At 44.1% G+C, this 18,893-nt stretch overlaps 1 protein-coding gene across 1 annotated transcript in view; it reads left to right on the top strand.

Moving 5' to 3' along the window:
- Nucleotides 1-18,893, top strand: part of ABCB10 (ATP binding cassette subfamily B member 10) — a 690,016-nt gene that overhangs the window by 130,951 nt on the left and 540,172 nt on the right. The gene's annotated exons all lie outside the window — the stretch shown is intronic.

Below are 18,893 nucleotides of genomic sequence, written 5' to 3' on the forward strand. Positions count from 1 at the left end.
TATATACTTAAAAGTAGGTGGGGAAAATGTATGTATTGTTCATTCTTGTTCTCTTGGACATGAATATTCCTTTATGCTTTTCTACTTTTTTCACGTATAGCCAAGGTACTTCTGAAGATTCAGAAATAATTAACAATGCATCTGAAGTAGTTACTTCATTTGTTCTGCAACCTGTGGGTATCTGATCTGACTTCGGATTCGAGCCGGCAGCTTTACTAGCTAAAAGATCCGAGCTCCCATCTCCTCCCCTTTACCCATAATCGCCTGCTACATGCTGCCTTTCCCCAGATCGAGTTTGCCACGGCTGAAAGAAGCAACTTGTGAAGAGCTCCTTAGGCTTGGGTGAGATCGTTTCTTGTCAAAAATTAGACTAAAAGCTTAATTTTTTTGTTAGTGTGTGAGTGTTTTGTCCCCTTCGTCGAGTTATAGTCTTAGTTTTAGATTTTTGTGGTAATTATTAGTTTTTTAGTCGTTGTGCTTGTCCCTCCCCTTTAGTGTCTGGGTGTGTTTCTGTGATGGCTGAAGGGCCCAAAGCTGTCTTTTCTAAGTGCACTGAGTGTGGCCATAAGCTTTCCCAGGCTGATGGCCACACTCAGTGCGTGTTGTGCTGGGGGTGGCCCACCTGTCCACCAGCTGCCAAATATGTGCAGCGTTTAACCCCCAGGCCATCAGGGATAGGAAGAACAAGTTGATCCTGGCGGGCTTGTTACCGCAGGACACTTCTTCTTCCTCTCCCTCCAAGGCACAGACTGCTACCGCAGCCCCTGTACCTTTAGGTCCCCCCTCTCTGCCTGGGACTCAACCTCCCTCTGCTGCGCAGAGTTCAGGGGACTCATCTGCCTCTTCCAGGGAGAAGAGGCATAAAGACAAAGAGAGACACAAGAGTCATAAAAGGCGGGCTGAGACTTGTCCCTCAGCCCCGCCATCTAAACTTTCTAGTCCTTCCACGAGGGCCTCTGGATCTTCTCCCTCTCTGCTCCGTTTGCCTTGTTTCTCGCCAGAGGAAGAGGACCGGTCTCCCTCTAGGTCATCGAGGCGGCCCTCCCAGCCCGCCTCAACAACGTCGTCTAGATCTACGAGAAGCCTGACCGACGTTGACATGGATCGGATGATGCGTTGATTTCTGCAGACCCAGATGCAGATGGGGGTGCTCCTGCCTACCCCCCCTCAGGGGGGGAGTGCAGTCCCCCTTTTTGCTCCGATCACCCCTTTTTTGCGCCAATCACTCCTTCTCCAACCCGTTTTCGGGTTTTGGAGTCATCAGATCCGGACCCTTTCGGAGCCGGGGTTTTGTCAGCGCCGATAGCTCCGGTAGCTTTGACGCCAACTGTACCCTCGAGCGTGTCAGATCCTAGCTCTCGGGGCCGAGAGCCAAGCGTCGGATCCGTAGGGGTTTATGCGTCTTCGGTGCCCTTCATGTCAGAGCACACTTCCCTCTCGGATCCGACCACTTCGGCTCTGACACTGATCCCTGCTTCGGAGCCGAGGAGACTACTTTCGGGGCCTGGGGAAGGTGGCTCGCCTTCGGCTTTTGAGGTAGTGGAGAGGGTTCTGTCGAGGTCTTCCAGATCCCCGGTCCGGGCGTCTGATCCTCCCACTCCCCCTATGCATCTGGGTCTATCCTTCGTCATCCGATCACTTGGACAGCCTGCTCAAGCCCTCCAGTTAGTTCCCTTACAGGAACAGGACCCTGTAGGTGAGCCCTCCTTGGATAGTCCCACCGAGGAGGTTCCTCGCAAATGGAAGTGTAAAAGGAGGCACCTGGACTCCCCTGAGTCCCTCACGACAGACACGGATTTGGATGAAGGGGAAGGTTCCCCAAGGTCACCCCCTGAGGATGTCTCCTTTGGAGACATCATGGAAATGTTGCGAATCAGAGGGGGGTGTTCTGCCCAAAAACCTTCCTCGGACGAGTCCGTGTTTCTGGAGGCATTTGAGGCAGGCCCATCTACCTCCTGGGTGTCCCCGCTGGCTGACCCCCTGGTAGACTTAATTACTACCAGGGCGTGGAAGGAGCCTGACACCGTGGAGCCAATCCCAAGACGGCCAGACAAAATTCTTAGCCCTCCCTCTGATAGGCAGGCCTGGTCTAAGGGGTCACCTGTGGATGCCATGTTGGTGGCAGCTGCCACGAAGAAGGAACTGGCGCAGGAGAGTTCCTCGGTCCACCCTCCGGATAAGGAATCTCGGGTGTTGGACCACATTGGGAAGCGGATGTTTGCTTCAGCTACCTTCTCAGTAAGGGCGCTGAACTACATGGCACATATTATCAGGCTACAGCGAGACCTAATAAAGGAATATGCTGCAGCTCCCCCAGAGTCCATGACGGCTGAGGACAAGACGACCTTCTCGACTCGTATGGCCACTCTGAAGTCTATCTTGAACACGTCTATGCGGCTACTCTCCCATACTACGGAGGGAGCTGCTAGAGCTAGCGGAGCCGGGGTCGTCTTGCTGCATCACGCCTGGCTCCGCCTTTGCGATTTCGCAGAACCCTTTAAGGCATCCTTCGCGAATGCGCCCTTTGACGGTTCTTTGCTCTTTGGCAAGACCGTATGCAAGACACTAGTCCAAAGCGAGAAGGACGGGAAGACGCTGTCTGCCATCGGAGTCCGCTTCTCTAATCCCCAACGATCCTTCTCGAGGAATCAGAGGGGACAAAAGAAGATGTGGTTCGGAAGTCTCAGCAGTCCCGTCCAGCTTCGGATCCCTCGTCCTTCAGAGGCAGAGGAGGACAAGGTTGGACGCCAGCCCAGAGGCAGAGGGGGGACCGTGTAATTTTGGGTCTAGAGAACCGTTCTCTGATAGACCCGCGCAACAGCCCTGACGGCTTACCCGACTGTCCCTCTCTGGAGGCAGTCGGGGGCGTTTGTCAGGGCACCTATTAAACTGGGAGTCCATCACGATGGATCGATGGGTGCTCCAAATCATATCCAGAGGTTATTCCATCCCTTTCCTAAATCTTCCCCCTCCCATGAAGCGCCTCCCCGATGTCCCACCCAATCAAAGGGAGGTGGCAGCTTTAGAAATTTTGAAGCTACTAGAAAAAAGAGCCATCCAGCGCGTCCCCCCAGACCAGTTTGGATTGGGCTATTACTCCAGGTTCTTTTTGGTGCCAAAAAAGACGGGAGACTTGAGACCGATTCTAGATCTCTCTTCCCTGAACCTGTTCATTCCCAAAGAGAAATTCCGGATGGTCACTCTTCAATCAATTCTCCCCTTTCTTCGGGAGAAAGACTGGATGTGCTCCATAGACCTCAAGGATGCGTACTACCATATTTTGATGGACAGACGATCCAGGAGGTTTCTCCGCTTTCGGCTGGGAGCCAGTCATTATCAATTCAGGGTTCTTCTGTTCGGCCTCACCTCAGCCCCCAGGGTGTTCACCAAAGTCATGGCAGTGGTTGCAGCCCACCTGAGACTCCAGGGTATTCAGATCTTTCCATACCTGGACGACTGGCTCTTCACCGCCTCCAGCAGGCATCAACTGTGTGTCGCCTGGGATTATGTTCTAACTCTTGCCCAGAGTTTGGGCGTCTCGGTCAACCTTCAGAAGTCCTTCCTTCACCCTGTGCAAGTCCTGGAATTTATAGGGGCCAAATTGGACACTCGCATCTCTCGGGCCCTTCTAACTCCAGACAGGGTGAACACTTTATCTTATCAGGTACTAGCCCTCCTTCAGAACCTGGCTCCTTCAGCAGAGTTAGTCCTGAGAGCACTAGGGTCTATGGCGGCGGCAATCAGTCTTTGTCTGCACGCACGGCTACGAATGAGGATTCTGCAATGGACCCTCCAGGTCCAGTGGTCTCTATTACTACATCCGCTGAAATCCCCTATTCCATTGAGCAGGGCTTGCAAGGACTCCCTCCTCTGGTGGCTTCACTCAAGGGAGCTGCGAGAGGGGAGACCCTTTGTAATACCCCCGCCTCGAGCCACGTTGACCACGGATGCTTCTCGCCTCTGGTGGGGGGGGCATTGTTCAGGCAGAACCATCCAAGGCACGTCGACTCCCTTAGAGACCGCTTTGCATATCAATGTCTTAGAGACGAGGGCGGTGCTTTTGGCGTTGCAAGCTCTCCACGGCCTTCTCCCTCTAGGGACTATTGCGGTTCAAACAGAAAACATGGCAGTAGTCTGGTACATAAACAAACAGGGAGGAACCAGGTCTTATTCCGTTTGTCGGGAGGCTATGAGAGTTTGGGAGTGGGTGATATCCACCAACCGCTTTCTGGTAGCGACGCACATTCCGGGTCGGTCCAACATTCTGGCGGACAAGCTGAGTCGTGTGATCCTCACACCATACGAGTGGTCTCTCAAACCGTCAGTTGCGAAACAGATCTTCCTCAAATGAGGCCTTTCTTGCTGCGATCTTATCGCCTCTTCATCAAACACAAAGTGCAGCGAGTTTTTTGCGATACTTTCCCCACCAGGGGAGAGCCCCATAGACTCTCTAGTTCATGCTTGACCACCCGGTCTCCTCTACGCTTATCCTCCCCTTCCTCTTATGATGAAATTCATTCAGAAAGCACATCAGTTGGGGAACAAAATTATCCTCATAGCCCCATTCTGGCCTCGCCAGATCTGGTTCCCATATCTGCAGTCTCACAGTGTAGTTCCTCCATGGATCTTAGATCCCATTCCGGATCTGATTTCACATCCTGCAGGATTGCAGCCCCCGAACCTGGTAAACCAGCTTGGTTGATCCAGTTCCACTGATGGCAAGGACTCCTGGCATCTCGTCACCAGTAAAGGCCATTCTGGTAGCGGCTCACAAGCCTGCTACCAGAAAAATTTACGGTAGTAAATGGAAGCGTTTTTCTGTCTGGGCTAAGGACAGGGGCTTAGACCCCTTTACCGTTCCTGTTCTGACAATTGATTTTCTGTCACATATTTTTCATCAAGGAGCAAGTGCATCTACAGTTAAAGTACAATTGGCAGCCATTTCCCATTTTCACGTGGGGGATGGACTAGGATTTCTAGCTTCTGCTAAGATATGCAAAACATTCTTGAAAGGCATTTCTCTTTTGAAACCACCAGTTAAGACTGCGGTCCCACCATGGGACTTAACTCTAGTTTTGCAAGCATTGACAAGCCCACCTTTTGAGCCTGCCGCCTCAGTTCCTTTAAAGCTCTTATCATGGAAAACAGCCTTTCCTAGTGGCAATTACTTCAGCCAGGAGGGTTTCGGAACTTCAAGCCCTTTGCATGAAATCTCCTTATCTAATTTTCCATAAGGATAGAGTGTATCTCAGGACTAACCCTTCCTTTTTACCAAAAGTGGCTTCAGAATCAAATATTAATCAGTCAATTAATTTACCGGTGTTCTTCCCCAATTTTCAGAACCCAGGGGAATACAAATTACACAAACTAGATATACAGTTGATCAGTTGTTTGTGTCCTTTGCCAAATCTGCCATGGGTAAAGCCATTTCCAAAGTCACCTTAGCAAATTGGATTTCACAGTGCTTCATTCATGCATATGTAGCCTCAGGTAAAACTGCTCCTATCTGAGTCCATGCCCACTCAACCCAATCCATAGCCACATCAGCAGCCTTCTGGTCCAGGGTTCCTCTGGATGACATATGTTCAGCAGCTACTTGGTCCTCCTCCCATACATTCATTTCTCATTATAAATTGGATGATATATCCAGGAGTAGGGCTTCCTTTGGCTCCGCGGTGCTTCGGAATATCCTTCCTTAAGGGCCGCCCAAGGTTTTTAGGTAGCTGAGGACTCTGTCCCACAGGTTGCAGAACAAATGAAGTAACTACTTCAGATAAGTTATGTGCTCACCATAACGTTCCATCTGAGTAGGTACTTCATTTGTCTGCATTCGACCCCGCCTCCATGCCCCCTAACAATTATAGCGATTCCTGATCATGTTTTCAAATTGTCTTATGAGGTTAGGCTTATTTAGTCCTCTGTCAAGGGCATTAGCTTGTTGGATTAAGCAAACTCTATCTGAGGAAAGGCAACATGTAGCAGGGGATTATGGGTAAAGGGGAGGAGCTAGGAGCTCGGATCTTTTAGCTAGTAAAGCTAAAAGACAAAGACGAATGAAGTACCTACTCAGATGGAACGTTATGGTGAGTACATAACTTCTTTTTATTGTTGTGACCCCCTTTTGGCCCAGGCAAAGTTGGTTCTCCCCTTTTGATGGGATTGGCCAAAGGCAATTACCACAAGTTTCCTTGCATTCACACAGCGTCAAGGATAGTCTGGATGATTTGGATACCTTTTAGATATTTGTTCTGTGAGGATGTGCAGCAGATATTGAAGGAGGCAAGAAAGCCTACAACTAGAAAATCGTATTGGGTTGGCATGATAGTTAAGGTGTTTACCTCATAGACACAAGGTACAGGGCTTGATTCTCACCTTAAAAAGAAAATGGCTAGGCTTAAAATGGCCTACAAGGTCAGCTTGCCTAGTACTTGCCTAGAAACTGTGAACTTACTTTTACTTGTGGAAGAGGTTTTCTAGCTGATAGTTAACAAATATTAGAGGGTCTAGTATGGTGCCTATCCCTCTAGTTTTAAAATATTTGTCAGCTGTGGCTTGTGTTATGCATCTATCGAGGTGCATCTTGTGGACATCTCAATTTGTCTACCCATGGCTCCCCCTCTCTTGTCTCTCTTTGTGGTCAAACATTATGAAAGGAATGTTGCACATGAAGGCTCCTCAAAAACAAATTCCTCCTCCTTGGGGTCTCAACTTCTTAAAAACTTTACCAGAAAAAACTAAGAAGCACAGCAAACTGCAGAACTGTAATCCAAGCGATATGGGTACACCCGTTACCTTGATGACATTTTTGTAATTTTTAAAGACTGGTATACAACAGCTCAGCAGTTTGTTAATCACATCTCTACCTTTACCACCTTTTTGGAATTCACCTTTACTTTTGCATCTATCTCAGTTTCCTTTTTGGATATCCTAATATCTAAGGAGATACCCAATAAGAGGTATGTGGCTAAGGTATACAGAAAACCCACATACTCATATGCTTTTTTGCATTTCGAGAGCTCACACCCCTTCCACCAAAAGAAGGCAGTCATTAAAGGACAACGTGTAAGGGTAGCTAGGATGTCCTCTTTGGAAACCATCTTTCATGAAGAATGTAATTTACTAAGGAATATGTTTCTGAAGAGGGCTTATCCCCCTCAGTTGGTAGACCAGGTTATAGCTGAAGTCACTATCAAGAGAGAAATGGGGGTGTTTAAATCTATCTTCTATGCAGGACAATGGAGACTACTATGGCCATGTCTGATAATGGGGTTACTAGTTTGAATGTAGAGCAGAGTTCTAACAAAACTGACTTTACTACCAGTTTTATTACTTATTTTTCCATCGACGGTCAAGCCTTGCGTGATATTTTTATGAAAAACTTGGTAATGATCAGTGAAGACACAACTATGAAGCTTAGACTAGGAGACTTCCCCAAGGTGTTTTTTTAGAGAGGTCGGACCTTAAAGATGGTTTTGAAAAGACCTAACGATTTGTATATTCCAAGTGGTGGTATGTATAAATGTGGGAGATGCACAAGTTGTAAATTTATTGACACCACCAATAGGTTTAACATCAACAACACTAAATACACCATCCATGGGAAATATAATTGTGACACCACTGGTGTTGTTTACTTGGCTAGGTGCCAATTATGTTGTGGTTTCTACATAGGAAAAATTGAGAGACAGTGAGGCACCGCATCTGCGAACACCAGTATAAAATAGCAAAGTCAAATTTAGACAATGCACTGGCCAGGCGCACTGTCGCAAACCCAGGGCATAATTTTTTATTCTTGGTCATTGAACAAGTAAAGCAGGATGTAAGGGGTGGCCCTTGGTCGTTGAAGTTAGAGGAAAGGGAATGTTTGTGGCAGCTGAAACTCAATGCTTGTGTTCATGCAGTAATTTAAAATGTATTTTAAAATTAAATTCCACTTGACAGGTTATTTTTTTTGTACATAAGCAATAAATTTTATGCACATACATGTACAGTTTGTTTTTATTGCATATATATGCAGGTTTGTTTTCTATTATACATATATATTTTTTAATATAGATTCCCTTTGAAAGGTTTGTTTTTTACAGTTGATTGTGACTGTGTTTTTTACATGGATTTGTGGGGATTTACAAATTGGTGTATGTACCTTTAAAATTTATGAAGGCTGAGAGGAATGGATGTGATGTCATTGTACTAGTTTATTTAAATTTTAATGAAACAAGTATTCTTTGTCTGAAGAAGTTCACATATTTTGTGAATGAAAGCGCTAATAAAATAAATCTTTAAAAGCTCTGCTGGTTTCTTCTTTTTAGCCATCTAGCTTGGATTACAGTTCTTAAAAAATTTACCTCATCTCCACTTGAACCTGTCTTTCAGGCTGATTTTGAGGTTCATCATTTGAAAAACTTTTTTCCTTATCACTCTGCAATCTACAAGGTGAATCTCTGAGCAGAAAGCTCTCATGGTGGGTCAACCTGATCTAATTCTCCATAAAGTCAGGTATGTTCTACGCACTAATCATTCTTTCGTGCTAAAAGTTGTTTCTGAATTTATCCTGAATCAAGCCGTCAATTTCCCAGTTTTCTTTTCTGAGCCTAAAAACAATGAAGACAAGGTTCTGCATACCTTTTATTTACACAGACAGCTCAGGTACTACCTTGACAGAATTAAACCCTTCATGAAAGCTGAACAGCTATTTATTTCCTATTCTGGGGCTATCCCTGCATTCTGTCTCCTACAGGCTTTTGAGGGAAGATCTCTATGTCTAGCTTTGTCCGACCACACTCTGATGGACCTCCTGTATATCCACAAAACAAACAGCACCAGAATTACCCATTCTAAAGACTTAAACCTTGCCTGTGATATAAATAGGACCTGTTAGAGAGATAGGTATATATCCCAGAGACTACCTCATCTATGGAACAAGCTCCTTATCCATGTGAAGCAGAGTTCCTCTATAACCCAATTCAACTTTGACATTTGGATGGGAAACCGGAAATTCATCCCTGATTTGACACCTATGTCTGTAATGGACACAGTAACCTGTAAATGGTTCACCTCCCAGGCCCATGCTTACACTTATCAAGGGTATCAGAACTTGTCAGAGATTTGGGATGCATGACTAGGCTTAAAAAGGCCTTTGTGATAGTTAGCCTAGTAAACACCTATGAACCTATAAGATAGATCAACCTATCTCTAAGGAAACATTTGCTTGTTGGTTGTCCTCTGCTGCTGTTTTATGTTACTCCCACCATGGTAAATCTATTCAGGCAAGGTTAAGGCACATTTCACCAGATCCTTATCCCCTGGTTGCATATTGGAAAGGAGCAGACTGTAGAAGCATTCTAGAAGCAGCTACTTGGTCCTCTTTTCTTACCTTTACAAAGCACTACAATCTGGATTCTTTCTCAAGTTTAAGAGTAGGATTTGTGTGGACCATTCTCCTGGGGCTCCTGGATCTTTATCCTTCTTTTTCCCAGCTAGGGCAGCTTTGGGAGGTATACATTAATTTGGCTGGCTGGTGGATGGCCGACCGGGAAATGTCCAAAAGCACTGCATCAAATTCTCATTTGTCTGACCGCAATATGTGCAAAATGCACAATACTCCCCCTTTTGATCCATGGTAGCACTTGTTTAGGTGGTAGAGTGTTCGGAAATGTCACATTCAGTGTTTTTTATGACATTCTGGTTCGGAAAATATAGCGTTTGGAGAATGTTTCTTCGAGTAAATTAATGTATACCACTTTGGGAATCTTACCCATATGCCACTGAGGCAGTGTGAGTGATGAAGATAGTACAGTTGTGTAAAGTCCTTCTTAACTGTAAGAGTAGAAGTTCAAATTCCACACTGCCTCAATGGCAGCACCTACCCACACCCCCTTATTTTGTATATAGTTTGATGGTTCCCAACCACGTTGTGTTGTTGGTTGCCATGTATTTGTGTTGGTGTTTTATGGCTGTGAATTAGTTGATTTCAGGCAGTATTTGCTTCTAGTCCTTGGTTCATCAAAGTTAGTACTAAAATACTGAATAACTGACTTTCTGTGCCAGGAGTTAGGCTTCCCCTGATGGGAGCTGCTTAGCCAGTCCTCTATCAGAGAGAGAGAGTCGAACAAGGGGAATTCTGAGCTCCATAAAGCTGCCAGTGTTGGTGTTTTTGCAGGCATAGAAGAACTCGTATGCCACTGAGGCAGTGCCAAATTCAGGTGTCTACTGTTATAGGTAAGTAGGACTTCTACAACTCTATTTTCTCCTTCATAGTCTTCCCAGGAAAAAAATGGATGGAATCTTCCCAAGACCTATTTAGTTCAAGCCTCCATCTTTTCTTTTTTCTGGTCCTACTCCCTCTTAACCATTCAAATGAAAAATGTTTGTCCTCTTCTGTGTAAAATATGTCAGAGCTTGATTCACATGAACATTCCCTGACCTACATTTCCCATATTCATTTCCCAGGCCTAGTCGACTGTGGTGTTGAGGATACTTTATCTTGATCCTCCTGTTGAGGAAATCTTTGAGGAAACCATAACTAAGATGGTACAGCATTTTGAGTAGGAATCCAGGCAAATATTTGATGTACAAACAAAAGGCTATATTATTTAATGTTAGAGCACTGTTATGCCTGCACCTGGCCACCAGTTCCAAGGACAGAACACATTAACATGAAGGAAATGTGAACACTGATTCAGGCCTTTAGATTTTCTGTCACACATGGTCTCCAAGACCCCTTTAGGATCTTCACAGACAACAGTACAGTCATGTTGTATGTAACCAAACAGGGGGGACCAGGTCTAATCAGGTATGCAGAGTGGCTGTTCTAGCTTGGGAACAGGCTGTAAAAGCAAACTTGTCCCTCCAAGCAGCTTCTATTCCCCCTCAAGATGATGTTCTGGCAGATGTTATAAGTAGGTCCAGGAACATACTCATGAATGGATGCTGAACAGATATAGTTCACAAATTGAGTATCCCTAGACTTATTTGCCTCCATTTACAAAGGGCAGCTGCAGCTGTTTTGGTCCAGGGCTCCTTGCCCTCAAGCTTGGAGGATGGATGCCATGTCCTTTCCTTGAGAGGGGAGGTTTAATGCCTCCCTCCTTCTGCCTCTTTTTCCCAAGGACTTGTTAAAGATCCAGAGGGGCAAACCAGAAATCTTGGTGGTGACTCCCTTTTGACCCAGGCAGATCTGGTCCCCCCTTCTCTACCACCTAGCTAGTGGTTATCACCACAAGATATGCTAGAGAATAGACTTGCTCGCACAACACAAGGGCTATGTACTTCGTCCCAATCTCTTATCTCTCAGACTTGACAGTATGGATTGTAGAATTTTGATCTCTTTTGGACACTAGTTTTTTAAGGATGTGCTGCAAGTTTTTCAGGAGCCAAGAAAACCTGCCACTAAAAAGTCTTATATATCCAAATAGAAAAGATTTTCTACCAGGTGTTGTGCTAAAAAACAGAATCTGCTCCAGACTGGGGTCCCTGGTATCGTCTCTTATTTGTGTATTTTAAGGCACATTTATCAGCTATTTCTGCATGCTTGCTTCTAGACCCTCCACTGCTTCCTAGGCTTGAGGTAAAGCAGTTTCACAAAAAGGTGTCCTTCATTTAAATCCACATAGGAAGACTGTTCCACCTTCCTAGGTCCTTTGTTCTAGAAAGTCTTACTGTACCACCTTTTGAACCAGCAGCTCCTGCTTCTCTAAAACTTTGAACATGGAAAGCAATTCTTCTAGAGGCCCTTTTTTCTGCTGGAAAAGTTTCTGAGCTCCAAGTCCCGATGGCCTGCCCTCCTTTCCTTACCTTTTATGAAGACATGATCTATCTGAGAGCCAATCCTTCATGTATGCTTTAGGATGTCAATGAGTTGTCCCTCAACCAGACCATCAGTCTTCTCATCTTTTTCTCTAACCCTCATAACAAGTGGGGAGCAAATCCTCCAGCCATTGGATGTGCACAGACAGCTCAGATTGTACTTGGAGAAGACCAAAGCCATTCACAAACTGACCATTTTTTTTTCTGGGAAACCCAGTTTCTAAACAGATTTGGAAATTCAGTTAGCAATGGTTTATGACCTTTTGCTACACCCACCATGTTAAATCTTTACGTTTTCCAGTTAAAGCCCATTGTTCTAAAACAGTTGCCTCATCTGGAGCCTTTTACAAAGGAATCTATTCCAGAGCTATCCTAGAAGCAGCAATGTTATGGACTTTTACCAAACTCTATAGGGTAGATTTCTTCTCTAGATCCAGAGTCTCTCTTGCCAGGTCTTTTTTCACTTTTACCCGATCGGGCCACCTTTTTAACAAATTAAGCTTTGGAAATCACCCAAAAGTTTGGATACTGCAGCAGTGATCAAAGGAAGAAAATAGTGCAGTTGTATGAGAACTTACCATAATAGTAGGCGTCCTACATACCACTGCTGCAGTTTTCCTTCCCACTCTACTATCCTCCTCCTTTTTTACCCCTATGGGAGTCATTTTCTGCCTTCAACCCTCTTAGCTGACATTTGCCTAGCTTGTAGATTTTTCTCAAGTGTCTTCAGATCTTCTGGCTTGGAGATATTCTGAGGTTTTCTTGCTTATACTTTGATTTATATACTCTTACACCCGCAGAACTTTGGTCATATGTCAGATGTATGGTTCTATGGAAGATTTTTGGGTTTGGATATCCAGGTTATTTGGTGATATAACCCGACAGTTTGTTATACTGTAACATTTATCTGTAGGTCATGTACTGTTATGGTAAGCTGTTACACATCTGTAGTGTCTAAGTGGTTGAGGTGCCATCGTGGGATTGTGCAGTGGGGCAACTGCAATGCTGAAGGTGAAAGAGGCATTATGAGATCCTGAATCATGGAGTCAGTACCCTGAAGGCTGTACAGGTCCACTTACTCCCCTGAATACAGATTTGGCAGAATTGAATAGATGGGACTGGTATGGTGTGTACAGACACAAAGCAGCCCTCCCTGAGTGGGCTTGTCTAACAGGTGACTCCATTACCACGGGAATGTGGCTATCTCAACTGCAGCAGATGTGGACTGTTTACCTTGCAGTGATCATTGTGTGTGTCTACCAGAAGTGTGGTCATGGACACATGCCAATCTTGGATGCATCATAATGATAGCAGCACTTTCAACATTTTCATGGAGGTTGCCACTGTAACCGTGTTGCCTGCCACAGAGCACACAAGACCAATAATAACATAAGCACTCCATTTCCCATACAGCCAATGTCCATGTGTCGACAGTGACTGTAGCAAGATGTCATTCTCTACAGAGCTGAACTTGTCCAGCCTCGGCTGTCCATCCCTTTTAGAGAACTTTCATACAGCTGAAGGGGACAAGGCATAATAGATTGGAAAAGCATATGTGACTGCACATATGTAGCTATCTCAAAATGAAAGATGTGTTGCACATGTGCATATTCCTGAGTATGGCAGGATGGGTAAAGTGTATGTATCTCAAACCGTTATGTACACATTGCCTAGGGCTACATGGCTATAGAGGAGGTGTCTGTGCAGTGTCGGTGAGATACCACCCCCTGCTAAGTGTGACATGAACAGGTACATAACTGCAGTGTACTACAAATGCTGCTGTACCAGAGACTATGGCTGCTTGAATATTGGGGGTGGGGGAGTATGGTTGTCTTGTGTTAGCTGATTAGCCATAGCCTGCTAGGTGTGTACTTAAACAGGGGCATAAGGGCAATATAGCACAACTGTAGCCATCTGTTGTAGCATATGTATACCTGCTTAATAATTTTATCTACCCAACTGTTCGGATGTAGGCAGCATTCCAAAGAGTGATAACTGTATGTATGACACTGCATATACATCCCTTACCATGGTGGTATAGACTTCTGTGTATTTTTTGAACAATTTGTGTACTGCATCATAGGCTTGAGCTGCTGCTGTTCTAGCTGAATGCAAGTAAAGCTGCTGATTTTGGTATGCTGCTAGTTTGTCTTTGATGTGCATTTTAGCATACAGAATGGTTGAACACTTGCAAAAATTGCTGATTAAGTACTAGTCTGCAAATTATTTATATTGCTAAGGCTAAAATCCACCCTTGTCTGTGAAACACTAGTGACATAAGATGGAGATGCCTTTAATGACATGCATGCTTTCTTATTCATATAAGCTGTCTCTTTATGCATGTTGCACATTTACAAGATGCTAGGGTGCACTACTTATGAGTCATAGTCCCACAGAGGTTGTGATTCTCATATTGGCATTTTATTTTGCTTTACTTTCATGGTTTTGGCTACCAGTTTTAGTGTCCCATAGGCAGTGTCTGCCTGGTGTGCAAAGGAGAACAAAATTATGCTCTGTTTTTCTGGACAGCCAGATAAAGCCTTATGCAGGTACTCATTGTCAGACAGCTCTACTGTCTAGCTCCTAAGATAGCAAGCGTAGATCCCCTGGACTCGAGCCGTGAATCAGAAGCAAACAAAACTGTTGCTTTTTGTCACACAACTTTATTAGATAACTGCCAGCACCACAAAGCACATCTAGTAAGAATGGTTAAGCGCTTTCATCTGCATTACCAGATTTCTTCAGAACCATTTACCTTAACATGTCACTTCCTTTTTAAGCACAAATTTTTGGCGCCAAAAGTTAATTAAATAGTTAGTTAAAAACAAAATTACACAATTTACATTTGTTATGAATTAATTAAAATATCACAAAAATATTTTTAAAAACTGTCCCAAAAAACACAAATGTACTATATACTTGTACTAAAGTGCGTTTATACAGTGCATAATACATTTCATTACTTGGGTCTCTTATACTATCTACCCTATGCTGAAATTTGTGTTTATAAATTACATAATGAATATATATAAAAAATGTAAATATTATAAAATGAAATATATTGTAAAATATATAATAATGTATAAAATGTACTAGGCTGATGAAATTTCCTTAATCTAACGCCAAAAAAGGTTTAATACTTATATAATCATTTATACCCGGGGGAGATGTGGCATCTAAACATATCTGCCACTTGCTTTCTAACCAAGCCAAGTATGTTTTCCAATTTCCTCCCCTGTCATTTACCTCTACCTGGTCTATAATAGCAAATTTAAAACTATGTTCACTTCCCTTTTCTATAATATGTCTACTTAGTGCGTTCTTAGTATCTCCTTTCCTGATACTATACAAGTGCTCGTATATACGAGTTTTGAATTTCCTCTCAGTCTTTCCTATATAGTATACATCGCATTTCCCACACTCAGCAATGATGGAGATGCCTTTAATGACATGCATGCTTTCTTATTCATATAAGCTGTCTCTTTATGCATGTTGCACATTTACAAGATGCTAGGGTGCACTACTTATGAGTCATAGTCCCACAGAGGTTGTGATTCTCATATTGGCATTTTATTTTGCTTTACTTTCATGGTTTTGGCTACCAGTTTTAGTGTCCCATAGGCAGTGTCTGCCTGGTGTGCAAAGGAGAACAAAATTATGCTCTGTTTTTCTGGTCAGCCAGATAAAGCCTTATGCAGGTACTCATTGTCAGACAGCTCTACTGTCTAGGGCAGCTGACATTCCTCATACTTAAGATGCAGGCACTTGGACAATGGGCTGTATTACTACTGGTCTGAAGATCTTGTAAAATGGAAAGCTGGAGTTAGGCAAAGATATTGTGAATGGTATAGAAAATATTGGCTTGTATTATGCAAATTTTTGAAATTAATAAATGTTTGTGCAATTTTGTAGCATGGGTTTCTCTGTTTTTCATTCATCTGAAAAATCCCATGACTTTATAGCTTAGCTGCTGTTGGTAGCTGTTATTCTGTCTCTTAGTTGTGTAGTAATGGGTTGTAACCATAGGATGTGGTGGACACCTTTCTTGATTCTGCACCATTGCACATAAGATTTGTTTTGTGTACCTGTGTCTACTTTCCTGCAGCTAACTGCTCTGTTGCTGCCTGTGTTCATTTATTAACTGTGGTAGTATAGACTGCGGTACTGCTCAGTAGAAAGTTGCATGCTTCTTCCTGCCTTGCATATGGCGGTGCTATAGTAGTGCGTTGTTTTGTGAGATTCATTGCAGACTTCTGCTTACTTTCAGATGTGTGTGGGATTATATTGTCGCACTCTTATTTGTATTTCTTCACACTTATATGTAGATCCATAGGTATATGCTAGGCCAACGACCACCAGGGCCTTTATAAGTGTAGCTATGCAATGCAACCCAGTTGCGTTTCTCTGTATCATGGGCATTTATTAAGAGGTAGTATGTTAGGAAGTTTCTAGAGGTTATGTGGGGGGGGTATGTTTGGGCATTCCTGTCCACCTCTGTCTGTCAGAGACATGGGGACTAGACCCATGATGAATTTCTGATTTTCCTATCCATTGGTCAGGGTTACGCTTAAAAAGGTTTAGGGATGGACTGTGTTGATCATGGGGACCCTTTGCGACATGGATCTGTCTCACTAGCATGTCTTATGTCACAAACAAAATTTAAGCTCTTGGATCTAGTGGTACTGATTCTGTTCATTTGGTGGATGTGCAAAAGGTCCATCAGAGCTGGATCCAAGGATGCCTTGCATGCCAGGCATAGATCGCCTCTTAGTAACCTGTAGGAGACCAAGTATAGCTATAGGATTTTAAGGCAACCATATAGGACAGTGTGTTTATACCCTGGATTCTCCTGGTAAGGAACCTTTGTGGGCATTCCAGTTGTTACATATGTCTAGTCACGTACATGCTGAATGGGGCATTATACTCAGTTTGGTCTGTTAAGGGCCGAATAAAGTGGCACTGTGACGTCTTGGACCTGGATGCCATGTCCTTACTTGTAAGTTGGGCAACATAGAATATTTTTCTTACTGCCTTGGCTACATGTTGGTCAAAGGCCAGATTACTGTCTACATATGTTTCACAGATCTCTGACTACAGGGTCAACTCTTAGGATTGTCTTGTCGATGGAGTAATTAGCCTGGGTGTCAATTTTCCCAAAAGACACTGTAATGCATTTCTTGGCATTGATTTTTTTGTGTGTGAATTTGGCACTAGTCATTTGTCTGTATTAGACCCTCTTGTAAGATGCTTGTGTCATGGGCAAGATCTGTGATGGCTCCCGATTTGCAGTCAGATGTAACCTTGGTCAGTCAGAGGCCTTTGACTTTCACCTTTACCTCTGAAAAGTAGATGCCAAATATGAGCAGTTCCAGCACAGAGCCCTCAGGGACCCCAGGGGATGACAAGTCTCTTAGTGGGTGTGGTCTCACCAATCCTGACTTCCTGGGTCCTGTCTGTGAGCTGGTTGACATTTCAGCAAGTGTAGGGATTTATGCCCAGTTCATTGAGTTTGTCAACTATACTTGAGTGGGATATTGTATTGAATGCCTTAGCCAGGTACAGGTAGGCAGTATGCACAGTTTCCCTCTCATCCATTGCCTTGGTGGCTTTCAAAGGCATCCACCAAGTTTAGTAGGCATGACCTTCCCTTGACAAAGCCAGACTAGATTGGGTCCTGTGTCTGAAGGCTGCATATGTCTTTGGTTGATCATGTGGATAAGTCATTCCATGGCTTTGCATATTAAACTAGTAAGACTAATAGAGCTGTAGTTTCTGTGGTCAGTTAATGGTCCACCCTTCTGAAGTGGAATAACAGTTGCAGTCTTCCATTCCCATGGTACAAAACTTGGTTTGAGGCTATAGTTAAAAAGTAACTCAAGTGGTCCTAATAGATCATGTTTCAAGCTATTTAGGAAGGATTTCAAGATATTGTCTTGGTCCACTGAGGCTGTGTTTTTGGCCTGACTGAGTGCTGCCAGGACCTGCTTCCTGCTAATAGTTTGGGTATGCTAGTAGGTATTTCATGGGAGGAGGCGGGGGGTGGGGGTGGAGGATGAAGTTTGAGCGGAATTTGGCAGCCAGCAAATTCGCTGTGTTGCCCTGCTCAGTGACTGTGGCACCACTGACCACCATTTCAGTACACTGATGTATGCTGCTTTTGAGGCTGCACATAACTGTAGAAAGCCTTGTGGTTGTTCATAGGTTGGTACTAGGCTATCGGCCCAAGGGCCTATACAAGTCTAGCTATAACAATTCCCTGGATATTTCTTCCCACAATATTTACTTCTCTGGACCCCTGTCTAGCAGGGCGACTGACATGATCCCCGGGGTGAATTTCTTATCTCCCATTCAATCATCAAGGTTCCTTTTGAAGAGGGCTAAGGAGGCGCTCTGCTTGATATGTATGGGCAGTCTATTCCAGAGTATGGGGAGTATCTGGGTCAGGAACCTATCCCTCCAGCATGTTTTGTTCATTGTGATGACAAGGTTTAGATCCCTGGAGTGTGTTTGAGGGATTGGGATTTCTTTAAGTGGAGTATGTCCAACAGCTCAGGGTTTGACATGGCCTTGTATGTTAAGCAGAGATCGCCTATGAGTAGACGATATGCCCCAGAGTATAGCTGGAGTTTTTTTTAGACGGTCAGCATATGGCATCTGCTTTAGGCCTGTGATTCTTCTAGTGAGGTATTTCTGTGGCCTTTCCAGCTGTTGTCTTTACCTTATTAGGCTATCCTGACCTCTTTATAAGCCCTCCACCCCCTTATTGCTTCCTTTCCACCCATTTTATAAATCAGTAAGGTGTATGGCATACTGGATACCCTGTATTTGCTCCATACCAACCTTACATTGTTGTTTCTTGGTGCTCACACCAGCTACTTGCAGGTACAAGTGATGGTTTGTGCTGCTTGCTCTGTTTTTCTGATGTATTCAGTAGTTTGAACCAGAAAAGTATGATACTCACGTTCTTACTAGTTTGGAGCAGTACAGTTTGAGATTGCAGTTTAGCCTTTCTTTGTAGACTTTTCACTACATCACTCCGCTTTATTTGTGAAGTTTCATTCTCCCTACTCTGTACAGCTACCTGCTTG

Source organism: Protopterus annectens, chromosome 1.part1 (assembly GCF_019279795.1).
Source record: "Protopterus annectens isolate FY-2018-M chromosome 1.part1, PAN1.0, whole genome shotgun sequence".
In the NCBI taxonomy this organism is placed as follows: domain Eukaryota; kingdom Metazoa; phylum Chordata; order Ceratodontiformes; family Protopteridae; genus Protopterus; species Protopterus annectens.